At 37.6% G+C, this 26,343-nt stretch overlaps 1 long non-coding RNA gene across 1 annotated transcript in view; it reads right to left on the bottom strand.

The window, feature by feature from the left end:
* The window catches only part of LOC119795228, a 131,932-nt gene that overhangs the window by 82,545 nt on the left and 23,044 nt on the right, over positions 1-26,343 (bottom strand). Inside the window, exon 2 of the long non-coding RNA XR_005282306.1 lies at positions 18,281-18,327. This is a non-coding gene — a long non-coding RNA (uncharacterized LOC119795228). The remainder of the gene's footprint in view (positions 1-18,280; positions 18,328-26,343) is intronic.

Raw genomic sequence — 26,343 nt, forward strand, 5'->3', positions numbered from 1 at the left:
AGTCCTGTAATAATAACATCATTCATTCGAGTATATTGCTCTAACTCAGACAATCTGCCTTCGAGTTGTACAATCTTAGCATCTTTCTCCTCATTTTGTTTTTTCAGTTCTTAATGTCTTTCATCAAGCCCATCAGAGAATCTTGCTTACTTGCCATAGTTTCCATTAGGTGTGCCATGAACTCCACTGATTTCCGCAGCTCCTCATTTGCTCGTTTTAGCTCCTCCATGTCTCTTTTGGTGGCCATGGTTGGAGATAGAGCAAGGTGGCAGTCCCAGCAACCAGGGCAGATTACACAGAGGCGAGGTAGTCAGCTCACATCTGTGCCTGGCCTGGTGTTGAAAGCTGTTGTCTGGCCTGGTGGAAGAGGCTACTGCCTGGCCTGATGGTGGAGGCTACTGCCTGGCCTGATGGTGGAGGCTACTGCCTGGCCTGATGGTGGAGGCTGCTGCCTGGCCTGGTGGTGGAGGCTGCTGCCTGGCCTGGTGGTGGAGGCTTCTGCCTAGCCTGGTAGTGGAGGCTTCTGCCTAGCCTGGTGGTGGAGGCTCCTCCTTGGCCTGATGGTGGAGGCTGCTGCCTAGCCTGGTGGTGGAGGCTGCTGCCTAGCCTGGTGGTGGAGGCTTCTGCCTGGCCTGGTGGTGGAGGCTTTTGCCTGGCCTGGTGGTGGAGGCTGCTGCCTGGCCTGGTGGTGGAGGCTTCTGCCTAGCCTGGTGGTGGAGGCTCCTCCTTGGCCCGATGGTGGAGGCTGCTGCCTGGCCTGGTGGTGGAGGCTGCTGCCTGGCCTGGTGGTGGAGGCTGCTCCCTGGCCTGGTGGTGGAGGCTGCTGCCTGGCCTCAGCAAACGAAGTTAACAGGCAAGCATTCAACTCAAAAATCCATTAATGACCCGCTTAATGAGAAAGATTAATTAAAAAGTCAAACTAAAACAAAGCAAGACTGGTAAAAAGTGGAAAATAGTATGAGACAGTCCTGATGTCTCAGCTCCTGCTCCTGCTTGTCAGTCTCTATGAGGAAATCCCTTTGGAGGTGTGAATAAACAGGAACACATTTAGCATTTTAAATAAATCAACACAATTTAATCCCTATTAATTTACAAAGATTTTTTAAAAATCCATCTCACACCTAGACAACCAAACTGAAGACTCCCAGAGTGCCTAAACCCACACATCAGTGAAGATCTATAGTTAAACCTTAACAGCCAGCACTTGCAACTAAGCCAGGGAATCCTGCAGAGTATCAGACAGAACTCTATTGCCGGAGGACTGAACAAGTGTTCAAAAAACAAGAACTTAAATCTTTTAGCTGGATACAAGCTGTGAGTTAAGTACTAATGATACTGGGCAGTGACAGACTTTGATTTATATACTTTTATTTAAATTAAGAAGTGACATAGGACATGACTTAAAACATAAATCCTGGGCTTAAAAAAGTGACACCTTTGTATAGGCTCTTAATGTTTGCATGCCATCATAAATGCAAAACTCCAAACTCTCTCTTTTTGATGTTTAACTGAAACAGATTAAAGAGGTCTTATTAGGGAGACAGAATGAGGCCTAGAGAAGTGCAGACACATGGGGTTCGTTTAAGGACAAAGCTACTGACATTGAGAAAAGCCACTCTCCACTGAACAGATGACGGGTTAAAGTTAGATTGATTGAAGCTAAACTGGCTGAATGAGAAACATCAGAACAAACATCTGTACATCAATCATATGAAATCATTTTCCAACATAGAACATCAGTTTACAACATGCATCATTGCTTTTGAAATTCAATATCTGCATAATCCAACGGATGCTTCCCTAACAGTGCCTGGAAATGAAGCACTACCCCCCATCACATGGCAATATGAGACATCCAACCATATGGCCGTTATGCCTACTAAGGAATGAGAATAAGGTAAGTCATATCGTAGCCTGCATGACCAGTGCAGAAGGGTCAAAAGGACTTAAGCAGCAGTAGGAGCTGAAGCCCTCTGAGCAGATCAGAGCCGCTTGCCTGCCTAAGGCTGAAGCTAAAATTAACCCCCTCCCAAGCATCCCAGCACATCACGTTGGGATTCTATTACTCTCCAGCGTCCTAGCATACACAGTCATGTGAAAACTGACCACAAGCCTTTGCGGCTGGCTGTGCCCTTCCTGTCCCTCCAGCATTTAGTCCGCTTAATGCCATCCGTCTCCACCCACCTGCCCAATTACTCTCTTGCACTTTCAATGTCTCTTTTATCTGCAATATTCCTCACCCCTTCTATGGCTTGACTCTTCCCTCTCCTACCCAACCAACTTGTTCCACTCCAACTGCGGCTCCTGTCATCCTCAGATCAGGAGTCAGCAGGGTCTGAGACTGATAGTTGACACATACGTTGCCAGTTGTGATCAATTGGGAGATGGGGCTGAAAGATGCCTCCTGTTACGAGTAGACAGGTGAAGGAGGGTGGTGTTGGGGGGGAATACTGCTGCTGCATCAGGTCACATCGCATGTTTGATATCCTAGTACATCTCATCCTTAAGAGTGCTGTCAGCAGCTTGGCATGAGGCTGGGATATATACTCTGGTGATGGTTCACGAGGATGAGTATAAAGTGCTCTGCTTCTGTTTAAAAGCAATCTCTGGCCAAACCAAGTGGCAGGCTGACGTTGCAGGGTCGATCCAGCACGTACATCATCAGCTCTTACTTGGCCATGTATGACAGTGTTAGTCGCTGAGCCTGAAATAGACTGACATACGTCAATGAGGGCAATGGAGTCATTTGCCGTTCCTTTTGAACTGCAGGCTTACTCTGACTGAGCAATAAGCAGTGGTAAGCAGAGATATCTCAGGCCAGCTTATGCAAATTGCAATGCTGAAACAGGGCAACATGAACAGAAAAAGATACAAGACAAAAGAAATTATGCAAGGAGATTCTGTTTGAAGAAGAAAACAACCAAAGCTTTGCAGCAAGGAGCTCTGCAGACATGACCATAAAGCATGCTGCAAACTCCTCTCCTACCTATCTAAGCAGTGCATGACATCTTCACTTCCTCATGGGTGCTTATAAGGGTCACACTGACCTCTAGTGGTGTCAATGAACATGGAGCTGACTGGTGACAGCAGGCCATAAATGAGAGGTAATTTGTTCTCAATGTAATTTCATCAGAAAATAGATTGTTAGTCAGTAGCACTCGTCTAGTAGCTCAGTGGTAATGTGGATAAATGGCTGCTGGGAACAGCTTGCTTCAACTCATGGGCCCTGTGGTCTCCTAGCTTTCCAATTATGTGAACACCTTTTTCTCTCTTCCAATGTCCTAGCTTCCTTCTTATCCTGGTCTTCATCATCTCTGGATCTCTCCCCTAAGATTCTCTAAGAAAGTTTCTATTTGAAAACTATTGATTTTCTTGAGGTGTACTTACAACACTAACAGAGCTGATCGATTCAGTTGAGGAACTTAAGTGTGACCAATAGTTGGTGTTTCATAATGACAGACTGTTGGTACAAAGTGCTCTCCAAAATAGTATCAAAATAACATTTTTAGAACTTGAGGTCAAAAGACATTTTATTTCTTTTTTCCAAATATGATCTTAGTAAAATGTACTCTTTTCCAATCTATGTTCTTTTGAGTATTCACTCACCGACCAAAATGACTAAAATCAGGGTTTCATATCCCGCTGTGTCGTCATTATGCTTAAATTCAGACCTTTGACGGACATGTGGGCTCTGACCACAGGGCTCTGTGCAGCACTTTTTAGCACAAAAGCTTGTTATGCTGAAAGTTTTAAAATTTTACTGAAGTCTGACCAATAGAAAGATTTAAAGTGTGCATAATGGCCACAAAAATTGTGTTTTTTAAACACATTTAGCTCCTTATTTGTACTTATAAATGAGAAAATCTCTGTGAAAACATGAAACCCACATTCTTCAGACTTTGCCACCGTGAATGCCGACAGGCAGCTAGGTTAACACATGCACACTGCCAGCACAGAGAGAGCCACTTTTGAAAGCAGGGGTGAAGTGACTGGGTATGGAGGACGCCGAAACAGTTGGTCTGTATTTAAACCGGCATATTGTCAGTGTGTTGGTTTTTTTTGTATGCACAAGTGCTGCGCCAATGTGCAGCCACTTTAGCATGGCTGCAGGTAGATCAGAGCAATGTTTAACTGTTAGCATGCCAAGCAGAGATACAAACATTATCTCCCAACATGGAGAAGAAAATAAGAAAAATGAATGTCAGTGATGTAACTGCAACGTCTCCCTACTGAAGGCACACGCCTCTAGCGGAGTTTTTAAAAGGAACAGTTTCCCTTCAAATTCCTGTTGCCGGTAGCCCACAGCCACGAAAGGCGTAGACTTTGCTGTTTGCAGAGGAGCCGTTAGAAGCCGATGACCCATGCCATACTGGCCCTGCCTACCTAAGAGACACAGCCGCTGCTACCTGAGAATTGCCGTGACCACCAAACTGTCATAACCAAAGGGAGACATCTCGGGCAACCGTGAGTTATAAAAGGAACCACTGCAAAGTTCCCTGTTGTTATTGCATCTGATTAACCCAAATCTGGACTGAAGACGTGGCCTGCAAAGAACCGAACTGAGGCAAATTACTCTTCTATTCCAAAACAGTAATATCCATCCTTCCCCCTTTCCATCTGATGCTTAATGAGAGCTCTGCTTGGGTGAACTAGGTAGAATAGACAGTTGTGCATGTTTTTTATTAGAAATAAGCTTTCTTATTCAAGCGCTGATGGTTTGAAGAGTTTTAACTGAACAACCAATGTGGGTCTAAAGACACTGCAACAGTGGATTTTAAAGGACACTCTCACCTCATTAAGCCTTAAACCTGTTTTCCCCTTTTATTTATTTATTTATTTACTTGTGCTTATTTTCCATAGTGTTTAGTGTATGTGTAGTTATTAGATATAATAATACTATGTGCTTATAAGCTAATAAAGGTACCATTGTATTTAGCCTGTGGTCTTTTATGTTTATTTTATGCAGTGGCAACGGTTTATCACTCAGGCTGGATTCACTTTTCTTTCATCGTAATTAACACAGAGATTTATTTGGTTGGTGATTAATAACTGCTCATAGCCATAGTCTAAATGACTAAATTGGTGAAGGTAACTGGATTTAAACAGCCAGTCATGGATTCCAGCCTTTCGTGTAAGAGACTAAGAACCTGCTCAGTAAGCAAATTACAGTTATAATCAATCAACTAATAATAATTTATTAGTTTAACCCTTGATTTAAAAGACCTATTAATTAACTATAATATCCAGTTGTAGTTACTTAATATATTCAAAATCTTCTGGTAAACTTGCACAACAGGATTTAATTAGTCCAAGTCAAAGAAGAAAGAGTCTGTAGCAATAATCCATTACAGCCCCAACTGCTGGAATAACATAATACTTAACCCTATGGGTTAAGAATGGGATGTCACTTAGGTTCATAAGCAAGTCAATGGATGTGAGATGATCAGTAGCAGTACTAATCAGAAGGAGGGAGAGGGAACTGGTCTCTCATGAAATACAAATCAGAATGTAATGTAATTAATGCAACTCTGTAACTCATGTAATAAATGTAACTCTGCAATTTAGTGTTAATGAGTCCTTCCATATTAACCTTTCATTGTCTGTCATCAACAATCACTGTTGTGGACAAAGTTAAATTTAAAATACACAATCAAATCTATAAAAACTATATGAGGTCTAGAGTGTATTTATATTTTTAGAAAAGTTAGTAATCCAAACAATAAATAATGTTTTCTTGTTCTATATCTTTCACATGACAACATATTCATATAGCAGTTTACCTTGAAAGAGCCTTAGAAAAGAATAAAACTCAGTGAATAGAGCATCCATTATCTATATCTGCTAAGAACCTGGCCCATGGCCAGGTAGGCTGGAGCAGGGTATGTAGACAGTCTCCAGGGTCTTAAGGGGTTTGTTGGATGGAAAATAAGTTTGTCATGGAACTGCTCTGACTAAATAGTGTTGCTGCAATCAGCTGCAAATACGGGGTGTTTACACATCGCCTCCACATCCAGTGGAACCAAGAGGTAAGAGCTATCCAGTACAATGCTGTTGTAGTATTTCTTATGTGTGCATTAGAAGTACTTGGCTGAACTACCATTAAAAAAATAAAACCATACAAAGTAAAACCTTTAGTAAAAGGATGTGGCCTCAGTCAAAAAAACTCATTTTATGTACAATATTTTTCTTGGTCTATGCACTTTTATTCTTCTTTTTCATGAAAAAGCTTTTTCCTACAGTGTTTAGCTGACCTAACAAGAGGCAGGTTCATCACAGAGTTTGATGGCCATTATTTTTCACAGTCAAAGGTCTGAATTGTTTTGGTTTCTAGTCATTCAACAATGTTACACATTTAATTTTGATATTTGTGTGACATTTAGTCAGTGGGGCAGTATTTCATTTCTTGTTTTTGTTCATTACAATACAGACTTTTTTAATTTTAGATTTCCTGTTTATATTCAGTTTTTCTTTTTTCTGTAAGTCTTGAAAAGCATTTTTTTATGCGTTTTTATTGGTGTGTGAACCTGTTTACTCTCATTTGCCTTTTTGCATTGACACACCTACATTTTCCTGCTCAGGGATATCTAAGAATAGATTTCTAACTACTGATGGTCTACAGCCCGATAAAAATAAAGGACATTTTAACTTGCTTCCAAGGGACACAAGTTACTTAAAACCCATTTCAAGCAACAACCTCATAAAGCTTGGAAGAATCTAACATAAAACACATACTGTATTCTAGTTTATTTCTCACATAAATCTTTTTATTTTTCTTCCTATTTTTTAAGCAATCCAGACACGTAAATAAACAAAATCAAAAGCAATAGATCAGAAGGTAAGTCCAAAATTCTGACTGAATGGACTTACTTTTATTTATTTATACATTCCCAGCATTTTAGTATATATATTGCTTGTTGTTAGTCGCAGACGCCTGCCCTGGCTTTTAAATAAGCATCTAAAATAAGTATATTCACTGTAACCTTATTTCACCGATGTGCCAGTGACAGACAGAATGCAAAGCAGAGAAAGACGGAAAGAAGTGGAAAGAAATGCCATCAGGCGCCATTAAGATCTCTGCAAAAACAACTCAAATAGCCCTCACCTGGGACTGTAAATGCTTTCCAGAGCCTCACAAGAGACCAGACCTTATGAGTCTGGTAGTCTATTTTTAAGACTATTTTAATTCTTAAACCCCTTAAATTTGTAACTAATGTTAAAGTTTTGCGGAAGTTTAAACTTGAATGTAAATTAAAACATTTCAAATGACTGACTTATTATAGATCCAACTCCATGGATTCATCATAAATTTGGTACGTTTTAGTGAAACAGTTTTATTTTCATCACAGGTTCTTCAGCAGCACTCAGCTCAGGAGCAAATCTGCAGGTCAAATGAAATGACGTACTTATTCAAAATCCCCTTCAGTACATTTTTTTCTCATTTCGTGTCATGTAGTCATTATCATATACTCAGAGAAAATATAAGCTCAGCTCATATAGCTTCATTGCACTGGATAATCCTCCCTGTATTTTTAACTTGTATAGTTTGACTTTTAAGACATCAATCTCCCCTCGAAGGGTATTAGTGCCACAAACACTCTTTCCTGTTAGAGAAGCTTTGGAGCGTGTTTTAGAGGCTGGGCCCTTCTCTTACAGGAGAGGAGAAAAATAAGCAGTTGGTCGATAAGATTAATATCAGCTGAACTGAGGATGGAAGATTAATAGCTGCTCATTAGTGTTTAGTCCAGCGTATTAGGCCTGCAGCAGGATAGGGAATCATACGTCACATGTGGTATATCAGCAGATTAGATTTGCAAACAGGCTTAATAGAGTATGTGAAGAGATCTCAAAATAAACACAAGCCAAGTGACTAAAGACGAAGTCTAAAATCTGGTTAACGTTGTTGATGTTCTAAAACAATTTAATCTTGTTAAAAGTTACACTTTGATCTAAATCATCCATTATATATCTAGCTGGATGCTCAGGGTTGTTGTCCTTTTGGAAAATTAACACTTCCCCATTCTCAGGTTGACTGCAGATTTTCTCTAAGGATCTCTGAACAGCTTCCTACTATATGCTGAAAAGAATTTCCTCACAGCCTTATGCTGCCACCACCAAGCTTCATTATTTGGGTGATGGGTTTGATTTAATGTGCATTGTTTTTTTTTTTTTTTTTGTTTTTTTTTTTACAGAGAAAGCCAAAGGATTCACCTACTTCCACATTTTAATTTCCTACAGAAGGATCGAGTGTAAGGTAAACAATAACAGCTGCATTATTTAGGCTTTTAATTCACCAAAATTGTCTGCTCCTCTTTTTGTTGATCTATTGCTTGAAATTCTAATAAAATATATTTAATCTTAACGTTATTTCAATAAAAAATGTGGGGAAAGAAAACCTTTACAGATGACTATATCCAAATAGAAAAAAAAAAACAAGATTTGTTGATTCAGATGCAACAACTCTGGCCTTTCTGTCAAATATGTCAGACTTCCCCACCTCCTGCTATAGATTTTTTTCAGAGGCCACACTCCTGTTACCCCTTCTGACCCCACTAAAATCAGGGTGTTGTGTTGTTGTCTGCGGACGCAGCCAGACAGTCACACTGTGAGGAGCAGTGAACCAAATACTTGATGTTTTACAGACAGGAACATAACAGGGCCTGTGGAAAACATTGTCCTTTAATCTCACCTTCAACCTGTCCATTCTTCAACCTGCCTCCCCCTCACCCCTCCTCTCACCCAGCTTGCTCTAACAGGCCATGTCTGAAACATTTGAGTTGGAAATCAATCTTCCTTCTCTTTTAAAATCAAAGCTAGAGGATGTCTGAAAAAAACACAAATTCTGCTCAGTGAAAATCTAATTAAATATTGTGACTTATTTGCAATATGCAGTTTACGATCAACTGAACGTTCATTAGAAAAAGGGGAAATAAATTCAGTTTTGCAGGAGGGTTAGTTAAAATTCTGGTTGCTTGGAAAATTCTTGGGCGTTTTTGCAACACTGGCTTTTTGAGAGAGCAGCTGAAGTGAGACATTCATGGAAATTTATTCGGAATGCAGGAAGAAGGGGGAAAGGTCCTTTGCTTAACCAACTATTGTGGCACATGCAGTGAAAGTGGCTCCATCTAGTGTTAAACAGGAAAGATTTCATTTATGGTGCAACTAAGATGCTTTAGTATCAAAAGAACTGAACTGGGATGTCTTGCCTTCTGATTTACTTTTGAATCCAGATATGCTAAGTGTGTTTGAGCTACCAAATTGTGCAGAATGTTTTTCTTTAAAGACTGAAATTTGTATTGAGTGGCCACATTAGGAGCTTCTGCAATGATAACATGCCAAAAGCCTTTTTTCACTAGTTGGTGTATCAGCTGTGTATCATTTCATAACAAAGCCTGTTAAAACATGATTGATTCCATCTCAAAAGAAACTGATCCCGTTCTATTGAATATAATAAAATTCTGTTGAATCCAAAGGCAGTTTAACTTAATTACAAACCATCCTGTTACTTTACAGTATGCATAAATTCAAAATACACTTTGCTATCAAATCCTTTACTTTACCTGCTATACAGTATATGGTGTACGGTAAATCTTTTATTAACAAGGTTAGTCTGTACCAATTATGACTTGATTTCTACAGTATTATATGTAAATAATGTGATCACTCGTTGCCTACTGAGTGAAACTCTAAATTAAAGACATGTTCAAAATGTCACTTATCCAGTATTTTCTGGCTTTAAATGACACAGAGATGTCAGCGTTCAGGCATCCAGGTTTAGATCAATATTTAATCAGCATTATCAATTATTTGTTTTACCCTTAAAGCCTGCAGAGCAGAACTTTTTTTTAATACATATCTGTATTAAAAACACATACATTTTGTTTACCTGTATGTGCTTCTAAAAGGTTTTATTAAAGGGCCATTTGAAAACAGAAGGCAGAAATGTTCTTTTTTAAATAAGGTAAAAAAAAAGAAAAAGGCAGATTTCAAGAGCAGAATAAATTTATTCAACAGGAAAGCAGAACCTAGACCATTAATTTTATCCTTGTTGGACTCTAAAGAGGAAAAATGGTGAGCAGAATATAAAAAAGCAAAGTCAATAGCATGACCAAAAAGCTTCCCCCGAGGTAAAGAATTGAACTTCTCGCACACGGATTTATTGAGGCAACTTCGGACTATTAATTTCCCTTTCTCCCTTTAGAAAAGCTGTGTTCAGAGTAACTAGTCTCTGTGGACCACCTCCTTTATTACTCTGAGCTAATGGAGTGGCCTGATGTCACCACCACAGGGATAAGAGATCTACAGGGTTTTGTCAGGAATAAGGTCAAAACTTGGCTATACAGATATTTTACTGTAATGTAGATTAAAGTCTTCAGATTTTAGTGCCGGTACTTTTCCAATGAGCATTAAATATGTTCATTTCAAAATAGACATTGCATTCAAGACGCAGTTCAGAGAGATCAACGGCAACAAAGCAGAGTACCTTCAGTGTAGAAGAATTTAACTTTAAGAAACAATTAATTGACCACCATTAGGTGCAGCATGTATGCATCACAGATATAGAGACTAATTTTATATCCGTTTTAAAGCAGGGATGTAATTGGCAGATAATACATGAAGAGTAATGAATTATTCAAATTGATATACTAGGGCTCATGAAATAAATAAAAAAATAAATTTAAAGCTCGTTATTAATTTTCAGCTGTCAGGAATAATAATTTACTTGCCTTTTCCGTCTCGTGTATTTTGACTATTAGTTAAATAAGCTCAAGTGGGTAAATTAAATATCTGCAAAATTGGGCTCTTTCTTTCTTAATTACTCGATAAATCATCAAAAATAATGAATTGAATATATCTAAGCCCAGAGCTAAACCCAGAATTGTTGCCAGAGGTGACTGCCTCACATACATTCCACTGCCCTCTCTAAACAGCTCTACCTAAATATGCTGAGTCTGACTTTAAACTCTAAACACAGAGTTTTGGAGTAGAGAGAGGCCAAACGGATAAGATAATTACTGCTTACTTCAAACACAGTGCTTGGTAATAATCAGTATGACCAAGAGCTAAAAATGAGCAGCTTGATTTCAGTCTATCAGCCTTAAGCTCATTGAGCGCATTAATGATGGACTGCCCAAAACCAGAGCACTTCCATTGCCATCTTAGAACACCTCTATCAGTTGCATTTCAACTTACTCTACATCCTATGTTAAGTGAATGTTAGATAACCCACACTTCCTAATTACATAAACTCAATTCATCTTGCTGTGAAATGCTGTCTGGGACAGTAGCAGGTTGTAAAATTGGTGTCTTTGGTTTTTCTTTGTAAAAGCATCAGGAAAACAGGCTTTTTCCAGTTTAGAAGTGGTGGAAAGCTTTTTTTTTTTTACTCCAGATTGGGTTCAAACCATGATAGCTATTGGATTCTGTTTCACACCAATAAACAACATATGATGATCAAAGGTTGTTAGCCTTTGCCTGAAAGTCGTAGGGCAATGGCTGTTCCAACTGATACATTTCCGAGTTCTCCTGTATGGTGCCCGACTTTACAAGAGTGAATAAAGTGAATGTTATTGGTTGTTTATCAAGGAGGCGAGATTGTTGTGGCGTAAGGTTTGCAAGCAAGTTTGGTTGTGGCCGGTGTCTCTGAAGCATCTTGTTAACCAATTAGCAACTTAGTGCTAGTAGGTTCCCAATGGTATATTACATTGGGACCAAGTAGCACTAAATTGATGACTTAGAAACTAAACTGTCAAAGAACGCTATGGACAGCAGAAACATGCAAGAGGAGGAGAGTTTTGTGTCAGAGGTCGTGGAAGAGTCTCCATCATAATTTTTTTATTTAGAGGAGGAAAGCGGGGACAAAGTTGTGGTGGATGAGGACGCCAGGGTGGCAGAAGCTTGGTTTGGTGTAGAAGGCTTACAGCCGTACATGTTTGAGCCCTTGCCTCGCAACGCTGCCAGTTCTATTAGCTCTACAATACGTCTGCCGAGGACATAAACGTCCATCGCCGTGAACACTGGGACATAACTCAATGGTAAAGTAAATTATTATTATTTCTTATTTCAACCGTTGCGTATATAAGCTGCGACATACAAACAGGATGCTATGACCGAAAACATTTGATTGACAGATGACCGTTGATATATGATTGGCCGAATTTAGGTGTACAAGCTGACGTATTGGCCCGCATAAAATAACAAAAAAAAAATCCACAGATTTTAAGTCACTTTTTTAAATAGAAATTTTCTAAATTTTGGGACAATATAGTTTGATAAAGAGTACAGAATGATCAGACATTTAAATATGACTTCCCTACAAGTTTAAAGTCCATGTCTGGAAAAAGAATTCCAAAAGTCTGGATTCTGATCCAATTATAAGTCAGCCATGATTTTTTTTAGGACACACCCAACATAAAAATGTTAGCTGTTTTAATGGTGTTTTCACACTGAAAGTGAAACCTTAGGGGGAAAAAAGCCAGTTTCATATGCTTTTGCTTGCCTGCCACTTCACCAGAATTTGCTTGAGAAGCAAATTTTGTACATATTTAATGCGCATGGCAAGCGAATCTGCATGGTTTGTGAAAGGCTCCTCCACTTCAATGAAACTTAACAAAGCAAACACGCAGAGCAGATTTTAAAGAGCTAATCATGGTACTTAATTTTCTCTAGAAAGCTGAACCTTGCCGTAGGCATCTCTTTGTCTAGCACAGGCATCCCCAATCTCGGTCCTCGAGGGCCGCTGTCCTGCAGGTTTTAGAGGTTTCCTTGCTCCAGCACAGCTGATTTTAATTGAAAGCTGATTAACAGGCTTTTGGTCTACTGCAATCATTATAATCAGCTGTGCTAAAGCAGGGAAACCTCTAAAACCTGCAGGACAGCGGCCCTCGAGGACCGAGATTGGGGATGCCTGGTCTAGCAGATCGACTGGAGATGTTCCCAGTTTAAGGAAGTCCAAGAGCTATTGCTAGGCCATGGCCAACCCTTTTTCTGTCAAGCTTAATGTAACATGGGACAGTGTTCTGGAGCTCAGACGAGAGCAGTGGGAAATCAAAACAAGAAACCTGACAGAGAGAGCTCCAAAACTGGGAAAGGACAGGGCCCCCCTCTGGAGCAGAGAGGCGGTTGCTCACCAGGGCTACTGTAGCACTGGAGATCGAAGGAGGACAATATTTCCATCTTTCATAAATATGTTCTGTTGTTGCTGTTAAACAGCAGTCTTTGTTTGCACTGAGCATCTATAAAGTACTTTCAGTAGATAAAAAGTTGTTAAATTTTGGGGTCTAAATTTAATATAGGCCCTCATCCCGGAAATTTCTAGGATCCTCTATTTTTTTTTTTATCACTATTTATATTTCATTTATTAAGAACTTTAACATAAAATGGTATATGTGTTTTTCACAAAAACTGTATCTTGTTAAAATTTGTTTATTTTTTACTTTTACATATTACATATATTGTTCAGAAAAATAAAAGTGTAAACAAATGAAGGAACAGATCAATTAATTGCTATTAAGCTACTTATCCATTTTTAATACTGCACCTTAAACAACCCTGGGCTGATGGTTGAGAATCAGTACAAAAATATGGCATCAGCAGCTGTGTAAAATTTCCGCATCTTTATTTAGCAACACTTGAGTTTTCTGCCTGTAGAACTGTAGCTACCGACTGCTCTGATGTGATTTAAAGGACAACAATGTGTTTATATACATTAAGATCAAATGGTTTGATTTTGATTGAGCTAAAGGATATTTTTTGTACCTTGATGCAAATCCAGCCAGAAACTCTCAGAGAGGATTTATACAGTCTACCATTCCAACCAGCTCTCTTAGCTCAGGTTAAAGGTCATCTAATCTCTGTTCCTCATGCTGACCGTGGTTTTTCTTATTGAAGTAAACATCCACCTTTAATCAAGCTGTGTTAACAGATAATTAGCTGTAACTCACATTTTTCGTGGTCTGAGTCTCTATTAAGGTTTAATCGTTATGTTTGGTCTGGATTAATCCATTTCTTTCTGAGGCACCAGGCTCCAACTGGCAGCTGCTCTAAAAAACAGTGTTACTCTGCTGCACTGTTATTTTGTTGTTGTTTTTATTTCCTGTGTAATGGGTGATTTTTTTATCTGTTGTTTTTCTTCTCATTCATTCTCAGGTTATTTTGAATCAGGTAGTGATTGTATGAAATGCAATTAAACTAATCTATGTAGTTCTTAATCAAAAATATTAAAATTTGATATAATTTAGGGTCTTCATGTGTTTTATAACAGACATATATACGAATAATCTTTAGTGAGATCTGTGGCTATTCAAGTTAATATTGGTATTATATAAAGACAGCCTTTTTTTTACTCACTTTTCATATATGGAAAGGGGAGCACAGAAGTTGATGGTGTTTTGAGTCATGAGTTTTTGTAAAAAAAAATTGAATGCTAAATCGTAATTGTTTCATTTCTAACATGCATAAATATCTTAGTCAATTTGACACAATTTTCCTGAGAGACTCTATATTAGTGCAAATTGTGCAGGGCTGATATTTAGTCAATGCGGCACCTTACTGCTGGGATCTATATGCGTTATTACTCTGAAATGATCAAACTTAACATTATATCTAAACTTGTCAGCACATCAGTTGCTGGTGATTCAGGTGGCGGGGTACAAAACCAAACATGTTTCTTATTTTCAACATGGTCATTAAACGTTGTTTCGCCAGAATTAGATTTATTTCCTCATTGCTATTCATCTTTCACACAGCCAGTGGAAACAAAGGGCAGGTGAGCAGGAGTTTAGCATTTTTTTTTTCTTTTGAGTTTTTAAGGCAATAGTGGCTCGTTTTTTTTGTTGTTTTTTTAAGGTAGGCTGACAGGAAAGGATGTATGACAGAAGGGGAGGGACATGAGGCAAAGGACCACAGGTGAGATTCGAACCCAGGTCGCCCGCGTCAAGGACTAAGGCCTCCATATATGGGGCATGCATGCTAACCACTGCGTCACCAAAACATGACAAGGAGTTAAGGATTTTACCATGCATTTTGTCATGGGAAATGCTGTCTTCCTCAGGGAAAAATCAATACAGATTTTTTCCACCAGGCAGAGGTAAAGTTGATCAAAACTGTTAGATTCTTAGAGCTGCATTAACATGATGTTCTAGAGGATAAAATAAATATAAATAAAATCTAATCCACTGTACATCTATTGATGAATTATGGGTATATATAATTTAAAAGCTTATTATGGTGTGCTGCTTTTTCTGGTTTTCTTTTATTCTTCCATTTATTACAGCTGTTAACCGCTCTGGGGTTCCTGATTAACAGCTCTTATCAGCTCAAATTCCCCGGCAGGTGTTTGATATTATCAACAATTTATTAATTAATTCTGCAGCCCCTTTTATGAATAGGTTAATTATGGTGTTTATTATATTGAGTTTGAGTATTTGTTTGGGTTGAATTGAAATATTTGTTTTCTGTATTTATTGGTAAAAGTATTTCTTAATTAGCTATTCATTTAAAATAAATTGTCCTTTTCTTCTTGATATTGTGAAGCTTAACATCCTTTTAAAAATGGTTTCTTCCCATTTAGTTCCTCCTCTACATAAGAAACATGTCTGCCATTGTTCTTGGTTGGTGTGGTTTGGTTGATGTCCTGCACCAGAAAAAAAAAAAAAGTTTTGTTAGCTGAAAACTCTTCTGAGTATGTACTTCTTTCAACCAGTTTGGGTCCCCTCCTCCAAGACTGCTTGGCCTCCTGACAAGAGTGTAACAATGGTGTGCTGCTTTTTCTGGTTTTCCTTTTTGTTTCATTTATTACAGCTGTTAACCACTCTGGGGTTCCTGAGAAACAGCTCTGATCATCTCGAATTCCCCGGCAGGTGTTTGATATTATCAGCAATTTATTAATTAATTTCTGCAGCCCCTTTTATGAACAGGTTAATTATATAGGATTATTCATGTGATCAATCCATTCGTCAGACTCTGTTACTCTTTATAACCTTATTTCTCACACTACTTCTGTAGCTTGCAAACTCCGCTTACCAACACACCTATCTCTGCTTCAGTTAAAATCCATTTTATTGCTCTCTCTTCCCAGCAGTTTATATCAAACAATTATACAACATTTAAATGAACCGACATAATTAGCTTGGCTCATTTTAATGCATGATGACATTAATGTAGCGCTTTGCATGTACCATTTATGGTTGAAAGTGGGGGTGTAGTGCAGTGGTTTTCAAACCTGGTCCTCCAAATCCACTGCCTTAAATATGTTAGTAGATGTCTCTGTGCTCCAGCACACCTGCATCAAATGGCTGCAGTCCCTCTTCAGCAACCGCTATAGGAGCCGCTAATTTAAATCAGGTGTGTGGATGTAGGGAAATACCTAAAACATGCAGAACAGAGAGTCTTGAGGACCAGCTTTGATAAACACTGGGGTAGAGGGTCAAATATGAAGAGGAGCCTCGTATGTAAACTTAAATTTGAGAACAATTTTAGAATAAATCCTGTGAAAGGTTTTATTAATGAGACACCAGGTAAGAGCAAATGGGGTGTTGGTTTAGTTGATCTGTCCACCTGTTTTAATCCATATCTTAAAGTTTTCATACAGTAATCAGTGGTCAAATGCCCCTGGGGAATATATGAATAAGTTACAACCTATACAGAATACAGCTGCTCGTGTAGCACTCAGGTGCAGCTACAGGAGAAATATAACATTAATGCACAAAGATCTTAATTGGTTGTTGGTCGAAGATAGATTGTTGTATTTACTTTTAATATTCATAAGAAATATTTCTAATTCAAAATTTCCCTCTGTTTTGTTCAGGCATCTTTCCTTCAGTGTAGAAAATCACCAGTACAGTACTAGACATGCAACTAAAGCTAATTTCACTTTACCCATAGTGAGAACAAATGCAATAAAACAAAAAAATGTTGTGTTTAGAGGTATGAAAGAACGGAATAATTTCTCAAAACATATCCTGCTTGCTAATAATGTAAATACATTTAAATTATATCTAAAAAAGCATATATCAAAATGATATAACTGAATGTTATATTCATTTTTTTTTGTGTGCGAATATGTATGTATATGTGTAGGTATGTTTACAGGTGTAAGTGTAGAATGTGTTTTTATATTCGTGTATATTTTTATGCCCGCATGAGGGCACACATGTATGTTGAAATATGTATATATTGTATATGTATTTGTATATGTATTTTCTTTTCTTTTCCTTTCATTTATTTGTTTTATTCTTTGTTTTGCTTTTAATGTAAATATTTTTCAGAACCAAAGGAAGAATAGCTGCAGTATAGCTGTAGCTAATGGGGATCCTTCCAATACAACTCAAACTCAACGCACACACAGTTCAGCATCACTGTATCGGCTTAGAGGAATAGGGTAGAGAAGGCCATAGGTTCAAACACTTTGAGGGCAGACAACCGTTTTTTTTTTATACCTACTGTATGTTTGATCATTAATAAGTTTACCCACTGTGGTTTCGGTGTTACAAATTTCTGCAATAAAAAGAAATGTGGGTAACTAGCCGTGCTATTAGGTTTTAACATATGTGAAAACCTAATCTTCAACTAATTTAAAAGCTTTAGTAAAATTAGTACAATGAGACTTTGACCTTTAAGATACACATTTTGCTATTTTTTCTTCTTAGGTTACAAAAGCACCACACAAATCAACCTCTAATCTTTGTGCATGCATGCACATTACACAGCATGTCATAAACTTGCCTTTTTCCTTTGAAAAAAGAGAAGGGACATTAAAGGCACTTTAAAGAACATATTCTAAAGAGCAAGAACAGTTTCCACCTCCTTTTATCTCTGTGAGTTTGCTTGCTTTACATATCAAAACTGCCTGCATAACTTTGGATTAAACAGGAAGCTTTACTTAGAACTGTACTGGCTGAATGGAAACATGTGTGAATGAGTTAGGAGCATTTTCCTGAAGTCACCCACCTCACATTTCGTTGGACAGGATATGAGCCCACAACACAGCAACAACTTACCATTAAACAATCTGTGATTTGTACCCTGGAGACCATTTCCTGTTGCAACGCCTACAATCAAATCGGAAACATTGACTATCCCCTGAAAAGATGTTTGTCAAATACTTTTTACTTGTTCCCTTCATTTCCTTCAAAAATCTTATCTACATGAGGCATTGTTTTTTGCTACATTGCTGAGTTTTCTTCTTCTTATTATTATTTTTCTTACAAACAATAACCTGGCATTTAACATGGCAAACTCAAACTAACAACAATGCAGAGTGGAACATGAATCAAAGTCTTACCGGCACAATGTGGTCTGCAGTCAACGGGATGGAGCCCTGCGGCTTGCCTGTCAAACAGAGGAAGAAAAACAGGGACTGAGAACAACTGCTGAGCTTAAATCAACTATTACTGTAAGTGAACAAGTGGACCGAAAGCTGATGGCTGCCACTGCTTAGATGCTGGCGGCTGAATGCCAGATATTTAGTGAAGTGAAAACAATGTATAAGCCTGTGAAACATGAAAGCAGCATCATGATAAATACCACAATACATGATAACAGCAGTCTTAACAGTAACACTGTTGTCAGTGTGAGATGAATTCTACAGTAGATGCTTTCACATTTTGTTCCGATTGCAAATGTAGAGGAAAAGTGCATTATTATAATACAATTGATTTTTATTGATCTCACGCTGGAGAAATTTACCTTTGCATTTAAATCATTCCCTTGGGAAGCAGTGGGCGGACATTGTGTAGCGCCCAGAGAGCAGTGTGGGGTTAAGTGTGCCAGAGTGCAGGCTGTGGGGATCGAAGCAGGACCTTGCAACAATCTCAGAGCACAAGCGGACTGTTTTAACCACTAGGCCAAAATTGCGCTATAGTTACAGGTAGAACATTTAGGTTCTTCCACTTAGTTGATCTTAGTCAAAAATAATCACACTGGGATGCTTTCATTTAAAACTCCATTTCAAAAATAGTCCCAGTTCCTAAATATTTGCTCAGCTTAGTCATTTAATTTAATGCAGATTTTTATTTTGATGTCATTGTTTTACCAGCTTTGAAGATTTCAATGTGAGAAACTCTGTGCCAACAGCTACAGTTTATCTCCTACCATCAGCAATACTACTGTATGGATGCTGCTGTTTTGTATTTTAGCATTCATCATGACGCAGCTTTCATGTTTTACAGTCTGGTACATTGTCTTCATTTCTCAAAACATCTCTCATTCAGCAGCCAGCTCTGTAGCAGGGGCAAATATTTTTTTCCAAAGTGCTGTAGTTTGCTCAAAAAACAACATAGCATCCTGATGGTAAAGCAAAGCATATTGCATAAGCAAAGCATTCATTAACACTAAATCTATTTGTTTTTAACTCAGTGATGAAAGCAAACCAAATCCTGTCATTAAAGTAAAACTAACATCCCACACATTATCCTATACCAAAACTACTGGTCTTTGAATTTGTATAGCATTTCAATGACCTGCAGCTTGTAACCACAATAATTTCATTTCTTGTCCGACCAAAATAACATCAGAAAGAAGAAATCAGTCCACTTTCCCTGTTGCAGCTTGTATAAAACAACTGCTGGATGATAATAGTGGCTACAACACAGGGACATACAGTATAACTCCAGTTACTGGATTTTAAACCCCCATCAAATTTAAACGATCTCATAAAAATGCAATAAATCTACAAGAGCAGTAAGGTAAAAAGCCAGCTAATATTAAATCTTCCAATGTCCAAGTAGTCGAAGAGATTGTGCATTTTCTGTTGTTTTCCGAAACTCTGGCATAACTTATAGTTCATAAGAGCTGCTCAGATTCTCAAGATCTCGTAGATGCTCATTGGCTTGTAAATTAAATAGAGATTGACCTGAATAATACTAGAGATATAATTTAATAATAAATTCTCGAGGAGTGCTGGTGCCTATCTCCTGCTGTCTACGGGCGAGAGGCAGGGTACACCCTGGACAGGTCGCAAGTCCATTGCATATATATATATATATATATATATATATATATATATATATATATATATATATATATATATATATATATATGAATAATATAAATTATTTATTTTAGGTTTATCAGTAATGTTTCTTTTAACTGTTCCTATTAATTTTTTGTTATTGCTGTGCGGTACTGTGATGCAGCTTATTTATTGTAAAGTGCTATATAAATGGCATTGTTGTCACTTAATATCTAAGATCAGTGGTGAGATATATTTAAAATGATTTATTAAAAAAATCTATGAAAACAATATTGTTACTGAATACTGTAATAAAGATTTCAATTATTATTATCATACATTTTCTACAGTGGTCTCTTTTCTGGTCATCAAAAGGTGGTTATATTTCCATCAAATGTATATAATAGAGAAATGTTTTCAGGATCTAGAAAGGATGTCATTTTGTGAGCGTAAAGAACACTTAATGTCTCCAAAAGTGGTCAAATAATCCCCAGAAAGCACATTGAAGAATACAAGGCTCAGAGTTTATATTCTCAAAAATAGGCGAGATACCCTCCACCAAAAGAGCAGACAGTGGTACATACGGGCTAGATTAATTCATATTACAAAGAGCCAAAGGTACGGAGAAAATTAAAATGACACAAAAATAAATAAATTAACAGATTGAAAAAATGCCCCCCCCCCAAAAAAAAAGTCACCTTTAGAAAAAAAGGTTTAATATGGTACGCTATTACTGTGGCATTGTTTGATAAGCTTCTGCAATGCCAGAAGATTTAGTTTCACACCGTGTTGCACTTATTTTTCAATGCAGAGTTTTGCATCGATGATGGTTAAGTCTGACTGCTGCACAAAACTTTCTCCAGCAAATCACAAAGATTCTCAGTAGACTTATGGTCACTGGAATAGGGTATATCTGGACTGTATTTTAAGGATACATAGCTGTTCAGTACCAATCCCACAGTTTTTTTTCCCTTTGATTTGCTTTCATCAAACACTGGTGTGTTTAAAGTGATCACAGATGACTTTAACACTTTCTTCAAAGACAGATGGTCCCAATTATGGTGGTCTCAACTCCAGTCTTTATACGTCGGACCGTTCTTGAACCCAATTTTGGGTGCTTCTGCAATCTCCTTATATGCTTCCTCTGCTTGATGAATGCCAATGATTTAATGCTTCTGAAACAGACTGACATCTTTTCCAAAACCATTTACGTTTCATCTGATGTCATTGTTTATGAAATAAGAAGCACATCATTGCACCAGTTGGGTTAAAAAACTTGTTGCCAAAGAAACATAACTGCCAAAATAGTAACCAAACCTATATGCTTATTTAAATCAAGTTTAAATAAGCATATAGAACTAAATGTCCCAGTTAAAAAAATAAATAAATAAAAATTATGCATCATTAAAATTAGTACCTACTAAAAAATAATTGATAATTTTCTTCTTACATTCCCATCAGATAATATTTGTTTTCGTTTAGTAAATTGGTTACATGTTTTATTTCTTCTTCATAAAAAGGAGGATTCAGAAGAAATCAACAGCTTGTAAGGGTGGGAGGTCTCACTTCAACACATATTTCTAGTTCTTTTCAGAGATAATTTAATCTGCTCAGGTCACAGCAGCCAAAAAGGTCAGGTCTAAAGCAATAAACCATATAATCCTGCTCCCCATTTGACAGCTCAATCTGCATGTTAAGGGTCTGTAGAGCAGTTCATGTCTGCTATCAAACTGATATTTGCGAGGCAGCTGTGGAGTTCAGAAAGTTAAAGTTACATGTTTCTGCTCTGACAACCAGTGTAAAATTACAGAACTTGTTCTCTTAAACTGCAGCTGTAAAGGTAGGTAGATAAGTTAAAAGGTTTTTGTAGCCCAGAGAGCTAAAAAACAACATGTTTTTGGGTTTTCTCTACCAAGTTAGTATTTAAATAAATGTGTTGCCAAAATGATTGAATGCATGTGTAATGCTGTATTAACATCAACAGACATTGTGGTCCTTATTGCTGACAGCTGCATCTGCTCCTTGTCATGCATCCGTCTATCATCTCTGAAACCAATAGTCCAGATTTTAGAAACCATATGCTGTAAGAATTAATTGCATACATACTGATTTTTTCCCCTCTTACTTTCACATTATAAATAAAAACAGGTTTTTAGTTTATCTGAGGGAAATGTTTGATGGCTGCAGCAATCTGCCTTTAGTGTTTAATAACAGACCTGTTCCAGCAGGATAGGGTCTCGTCAGCTCTAAGAAGCAAGACCAATTATTTATGATATTTTCAATATTGCACTGTTTAAAATATTTTATTTCTTACGCCTCAGGTATATGTGTTTCCCACTCTTTCCAGGAATTTCAGATAAGTGTTAGAACCAGTGGCACAACAAACTGGTTTATTTTTGCAAAAGCAGCAAAGAAAATAAGATTCCTGGCTGATAGATCAGCGTGCCTTAAAACCTCAACTTGCTCAAATAAAAAGTTTCCCCTCCTTATGTCAATACCCATCCCCATATATAGAGGAATGTATTTTTTTTTTTTTACCATCCAGCTCACAGTGTAAGACAAACATGACTGTCCATTTAATATGTCCATTTTCATTTAGATTTGGTCTGGAGTGAAGGAATAAAAACTTAAATTTTTTTAAAACCAATTTTATGTTATCAAACTAATGGAATAACAGGTTTAATGTAAAGAATTGTATTTCTACAATCAGAAATTCTTGAAGAGTTGATATATTTTGCCTTTCAGGTTCATCCATCAATCCATTTTATGTCACGCTTATCCCAAGCGGGATCTTGAGGGCAAGAGACGGGGTACAGCTTGGACAGGTCACCAGTTCAGGGCAACACAGAGACAAACAACCATTCACACACACACTCACACCTAAGAAGAATGTAGAGAAGCCAATTAACATCCGTGTTTTTGGACTGTGGGAAGAAGCCAAAGTACACCGAGAGAACCAAAGCATGCACAAGGAGAACATGCAAACTCCATACAGAAAGACCCAGGGCTGGGAATAAAACCCAGAACCTTCTTGCTGCAAGGCACCAGTGCTACCCACTTATTTTTATGATTTTTTTTTTTTTATCATTTTATCAGTACAAAAAGGTTTACTAAATGGGATTTCTGGAAGGCTGGTTTGGATAAGGAGCATAAGCCAAAGATGAAGTTGGACTACAAATTTTATCTTTTGACTTAGTATGTTCATACTTAATTCAATAGTGGCATAACACATAAAATAAAGAGCAAACATTTTTTTTTTTTTTTTGCTTTAGAATCTAAATGACTATTTCTGCTAACAGATCAACTATGAAGTTACTGTGCCTATTTAACTAAGAGGCACTTGTAAAAGCATTGGTAAATTGAACTTAATTTTGCAGATTTTTGAAGAAACCGGTCGACAGAGAAACTGATTGAAGTCAAAGATCTGAGGCACCCTTCAGATTAATGACAAAAAAGGAGAAGATCCCACCCTGAGGCTAAACATAGCAAATGTTCATTTGGTATTCATTATTCAATGACTGATGTAGTGGGAACCTTGTGATTTGTCTGCTGAGCTACAGAACATCTCAACTTAAAGATGACAGTGTGACTAATGCCAAAAGATTATTATGACTACAGCTCTGAAACCACCAGCAGCCACCGTTCTTATCAAAGAATACATCCAGCTGAATTTTAAACAAACAACTCCAGAAAGGCTGATCTCCACTTCGTATTATAAATAGTTAGTGTGGGCAGGTCGACGGAAAGTTCCCTAGAGGTTTAATGAGCGTGAGAATCTTTTTCTGTGTATTCTTAGTTCTGCCTTCTTGCTTAAATGTTTCCCCCTTCTCTGGATCTCCAGGCATGGCAAGTATTTTTTAACCAGCTATCCCTGAAGTCAAAAACTGACTCAAACATCTCATCCTATTTTTAATTAATTTGCCCTTTGCAAAAAAACTCTGCTTAAGTTACCTCAAAAGATATATTGTCCTGTTGGTTTGTAGTTTTTTGACCATTATGCAGATTCACATGGAGAAACTGTGAATTTTAACATTTTATTTACAAAAGCAACAAGAAACTGGAAGGAAGAATTAGGTCTATGGAGACAATCATTGGAACTGACCTTCCCTCATTTGAAAAAGAAAAATGACCTCTCTTTCAATTCCACAAACATCTTGTTCAGAAGCTGTTCAAACTATTTCCTTCAGGTCAATACTAAAAAGCACTAATGGCAAAAACTGTCTCTATTCTCTGGCTGTCTTTCTGATAAACAAAATGAACGGCTCACAGCCAGACAAAACAATTGGGCCAACATTACAACTTCTCTAATTTTGTATTAATTTTAAAAAAATCTTTATTTGTTATTCTTGATGATAACGTAAGTGATGGAACCCAAAGTTTTTTTTTTTTTATCTATCATACAAACTTAGCCTTTAAATTGTCTCTTATCCTGAATGTGCCCTGAAGTCCACCAGGGGGCAGTCTAAAAACTCTAAAATTAGTCATTAGCATTTCAATCAGGTCATCAGTACAATACAGTACCACAAACTAAATGAAAACATTTTAAAAAAGATACATTTTATTTTATTGTTTAAAAAATTTAAAACTAATCCATTATTTAGGCTAATTGCACATGAATGGCATTTATCTAGCCCCTGTTTCTGTTAATGTTTGATGACTCAGACTTGAGGGTTATGAAAACACAAAGTTTTTCAAATTATTCAAAATTATACCAGATTACCAGTACAGCATCTCCTCCATATGGTCAGTCGTTCTCATGATTCAGAACATAAATCCAGCGTGAACGAGTGCAGCCTGCAGTTTTGCTGTCAAGTTCAGAAAGCCCAGATTCACAGGTGTAATTATCTAAAGTGCTGGTATCCACACCAACTTTGGCCTGGTGGGGACAGTCCCCACTAGGGCAGAAAAAAATTAATTGGATTAATCGTGATGAGTCGATTATTGAAATAATCATCAACTAATTTGGGTATCGATTAATTGTTAACTGAATTATAGAGACTCTAAAACATACCTTCAAGTGGAATAGTTTGAGTTTCACCTGGTTTAATTACGTAAAAAGTCTTATTTAAGGAACCTTTAGCTATCTGATTATTAATTAAATTCCATTAAATTCAATGCAGTTTATTTATTTAGCACTAATTCACAACAGGTCATCTCAATGCACTTTACAGAGTCAATTCAACCAGATTATACAGTCAAATTGATTCAAAGCTTTCTATTTAAAAAACCCAGCTGATTGCATCAACTCATTAACTCAAAGACAATCCCTCACACTAAGCATGCTTGTAGCGACAGTAGAGAGAAAAAACTCCCTTTTAACAGGAAGAAACCTCCAGCAGAACCAGTCTCATTGTAAGCATCCATCTGCTGAGGCCTGAATGGGGTTCAGGGAGACAGAAGCAGACATACAAAAAGAAGCAGAGATGCAAAAGGCAAGCGTCAACCAGCTCCACAGGCTGCAGTAAACACACATCCATTAATCTATAATCGCAAAAATAATCCAGATTAATCAATTTGCACAATAATTGTTAGCTGCAGCCCTAGTCCCCCCAATAATTTGCACACTTGTTCTCTTTTTACTTTTTTCTTATTGAACAGACATTTACCAGACTGTAAATGTGCTAGATATCCCAAATTGCAGAGATTTTAAAGTCATGCAGAGGCGACCTGACAATAAGTTTCTCCAGCATCATTATATTAGTAGACATCCTCATTCCATGTGTTTTCCGCAGAGCAAAGAAACTGAATTTAAAGATAAAACAGATTTACAGGGAAATGCAACATGCAATAAGATCTCAGAATTATTTTACAAGAAAAACCATGCTATGCTATATTTAAAATGCACTTCTTTCTTTTGTAAATCAACAGGACACAGAAATAGCTATACCAGCCTTCTCAGCTAAAGTATCAAACTCGCCGTAGAGAGACTTAAAACTGAGATATAAGAAACCTTCCAGACTCAAAATGCCAGCAATACAGTAAAAAACAGTGAATCAAGGCTCTGAAATAAAGACTTCAATGTCCAGACTGTGTCTGTCAGAGACACAGTATGTGGAAAACTCTAAATTAAATTTTGCCATTTGTGAAGGAGGATAATCAGTGATCCAGCTGAAATGGAAACCATCCATCTATCTGGGAGTAATAATTTGCAGTCTTTGTTAGTATTGGTACCTTTCAGTTTTATGGATGGATGGATGGATGGATGGATGGATGGATGGATGGATGGATGGATGGATGGATGGATGGATGGATGGATGGATGGATGGATGGATGGATGGATGGATGGATGGATGGATGGATGGATGGATGGATGGATGGATGGATGGATGGATGGAAATGTGCGATTGGTCCAGTTCTTGCCCAGCCTTTAGTGGACATTGGACCCTTTCTGGCCT

This window comes from Cyprinodon tularosa, unplaced genomic scaffold (assembly GCF_016077235.1).
Source record: "Cyprinodon tularosa strain WSP-4 unplaced genomic scaffold, ASM1607723v1 ctg504, whole genome shotgun sequence".
In the NCBI taxonomy this organism is placed as follows: domain Eukaryota; kingdom Metazoa; phylum Chordata; class Actinopteri; order Cyprinodontiformes; family Cyprinodontidae; genus Cyprinodon; species Cyprinodon tularosa.